The sequence below is a fragment of the Chinchilla lanigera genome, unplaced genomic scaffold (genome assembly GCF_000276665.1).
Source record: "Chinchilla lanigera isolate Chin_1 unplaced genomic scaffold, ChiLan1.0 scaffold00016, whole genome shotgun sequence".
Classification (NCBI taxonomy): domain Eukaryota; kingdom Metazoa; phylum Chordata; class Mammalia; order Rodentia; family Chinchillidae; genus Chinchilla; species Chinchilla lanigera.
Genome location: NW_004955417.1, coordinates 29,297,527 through 29,300,677, shown reverse-complemented (window position 1 = coordinate 29,300,677; position 3,151 = coordinate 29,297,527). Strand labels below are relative to the sequence as shown.

At 42.4% G+C, this 3,151-nt stretch overlaps 1 long non-coding RNA gene across 2 annotated transcripts in view; it reads left to right on the top strand.

Annotated features, from left to right (window-relative positions):
- Positions 1 to 2,248, top strand: part of LOC102024462 — a 6,119-nt gene extending 3,871 nt beyond the window's left edge. For both annotated transcript variants that reach the window (XR_001233402.1, XR_001233401.1), the window contains exon 3: positions 813 to 2,248. This is a non-coding gene — a long non-coding RNA (uncharacterized LOC102024462). The remainder of the gene's footprint in view (positions 1 to 812) is intronic.
- The last annotated feature ends 903 nt before the right edge of the window (positions 2,249 to 3,151 follow it).

The following is a 3,151-nucleotide window of genomic DNA, read 5'->3' as shown; positions in this document are numbered from 1 at the left end:
TGAAGTCCAAGCCCACGGTCTCCAGCGTCAGGAAGCAGGGAGCGCTCTGTCAGTATGCAAACTTCATTTAAAGGGCTGCTTTGAAACTCAGCTCAGTCCAACTCAATCCACTGCAACCCAAGTCAACTGTGCTCATCCCCAGTTCAATTCAGCTTAGCCCACCCTGAGTAAACGCAAAGCAGCGCCACTCCTTCAGCACACGTGGTCACTTACGATTGTGCAGTAGAGCGCTGCATGTGCAAGGAAGCCTGACTGACCTAGGAGAGGAAGTGTTCAAGGCCTTCTTTTAAAAATTTAATTTAATTTTTTTTTTTGTCTTTAAAGACAGGGTCTAACTGCAGTTCAGGCTGGTCTTCAACTCACTTTGTAGCCCAGGCTGGCCTCCAACTCACAATGATCCTCCTGCCTCAGCCTCCCGAGTGCTAGGATTGTGGGCATGTGCCACCACGCCCGGCTAAACGCTTCCTAAGACTTTTACAGGACAATCTGGAAATGAGGCACCCTTAGTGAGACATGAGTTAGGACATTCAGGAATGTTATAGATAATTTCCATTTCTCTAAGTAGAAAGAAATGCTAGTTTTACCACTGACATAGAAATGTCACCTTTTAAAAAGCTTAAATAATATATAGATTTTCAGCACATACAAGGAAATTCAGTTTCTCAGAATTAAAAATTTAAAGGTTAAAGTTAAAAAGTAATCAGTTAAAAGCTGACTATTTGGAACCCAGATACAAAACTCTAAGTGTATGTGATTTAGCAGTTAGAAGTGGTTCTGAGTTTTGAGGATGTTATTTGTTTTTTGTGTTTCAGATCCAAGGAGTATAACCCTTTAATTGGCATGCTTAGATAGGTCATAGTGCTGTGTGAAAAGATAGCCCGTTTACCCGGCTCCCACCAAGCTCCGACCCTCAGCAGCGTCTCCGGCACGCCTGCCCTCTGCTCGGAGCTGCTCCACATTCTCCCAGGACCCAGTTTGGATCATCGCTTAATGATGGGCTTCCATATTCCCGAAAAACTGGGAAACTGGTTGTATAAACTCGTTTCCTCCATCCCGACCCAACCCCTCTAGTATTTACCCTGCTCTGCTATACTACATGGAAAGTTACAACTTATTTACCTTTCTCTCAAAATCTGAAATCTCAGCTTTGTCAGTCCAATAATGCAAATATTTAATTACTTTCTTACCGTGGTGCCAAAGGATTACTTCCTTACCATGGCTTGTTTTCCTTCTGCTTTCCGGCATCCAAGACAAACTTGGGATTTGTTGAAAAGTTGTATTTAGCTTTTCTTTTTGTAACATAAGATAGACACACACAACGCCTGCTTGTTCCCACATTTCAGGTTTTTCTCTGCAGCCTTCCAGACTAGAATAGATTTCTTTATAATGTTCTCCCCCACTGCTATGGGGGTTCCTACTATCCTGTAATATCAATTGTTTCACTAGTCACTGGCCTTCGAGAAAGTTGGTGGAGGGTGGGGGGGATGTGCATCTATCCTCTTAATCTCTGCATTTCGGAGCTGGTGCCTAGTGGGGACCAAAGGAACGTGTGCTGAAGTCCCTGGGAAGCCCGAAGCGTGTGACTAGTGCAGCTTTGGTTCCTTGCGAGAGACGTTTGGGAGGCATCTCAGGGAACAGCATTTCACTGAATTTTCTTGCATTCAGTGCAGCAGTTTGGCAACCCTTCAGAACTGCGCTCTGCAATGAAAATCAGAAGCTAAACACAGACCCGTTTTAGGGGGTGTGCAGCAGGCTCTGTTCTGAGCCAGCTCTGTGCACGGTGAGCAGATGAAGTCCTCCCCACCGGCTCATGCCAGTGGCCATGTGCCCTGTTCTCTGCTTTCCTCTACCTCCACCCCCACCTCCACCGCCAACCTCAGCAAAAGCCCACGCTGCCTGTGCAGGGTATGCTAAAGATTCAGCACTTGCCTTTGGGCTAAAACAGGTGTTCTGGTAGGAAAACAAGCACTGTACTAGGAAGCACAGGAAGCAAGAATTTTGGGGTGACTTCTAGGATGGTTTTGTATACAGAAAAATCAATTCAGTTTTACTTTGTTTTAAAATTCTTATTACACTTATGAATACAAGAACCTGCCGTCTCTTTTAAGAAGCCTTTGTTTGAGTTACATTTCATATTATTCTACTTAAAATTTGCAAATTTTATCAATCACTTACTTGCCTTTGGAAAATATTTGGTGTAATATACAATTTCTAAGTACTTGAGTTCTGAATTAATAAATAAACTATTTCCAAACACTTAAAGACCTTTTTATATCTGATAATTTGAATTTACATGACAAAAATGAAATTCTTTTATGTGCTCCAAACTCTATATAAATCATGAATGTAGAACAATATGGCTAAATCTTTATTCTAATATATCAAAACCTCTACAATATTACTGTCTTATAAAATAATATACAGAGACTACATAACAAAAATAGATAAATGCAATGGATTTGATTCTCAAATATTTCTACACTTCTAAATTTTCTCTACTTTGAAGGATCTGTACCCACAAAAATATACCAAACATTGTGCAAATTGGGAGGATCCAGCCCTATGGAATGCTGAGGTAACTATATCAGAATGCAAGAAGCTACCATTTTAATAAAAAAACAGCACAGGTGAAAGGCTGACAGAATCGTGAATTCACTGAACTTTCTGTCACTAGTAGAACTGGTCTGAGGGAATACAACCAATTACCTGTTCCATATGTCTCTGTTGGGTTGGTGTCTTGGTTACTTAGCTCTCATTGCTGAGACAAAATACCTGATGCCCAAAATTAAGGAAGGAAGGAAAGGTTTATTTAGCTCACAGTTTGTGGAGGTTTCAGTCCATACTTGGATGGCACCAAGGCGGAGTGGCACAGGGCAGAGGGCAACAGTTCATGGTGGCAGAAAACAGCAAAAAACCAGCCAGAGCAAAAGGGAGGAGTGGTGGCAAGCAGCCTCTTACACTCCCTTGCATATACAAGTAGCACTCACACCCATAATCCAAGCCCTGGCTCATGGATCAATCATAAACTCTGGAAGCCCGCCCCATGACTGCATGACGCTTTGGGGGGACATCCAGACACAAACCGCACAGCTGGGGATTTCTGTTTCTGGGAAATGGAAAGGCAGGCACTACTTAACAAAAGACTTTTAAG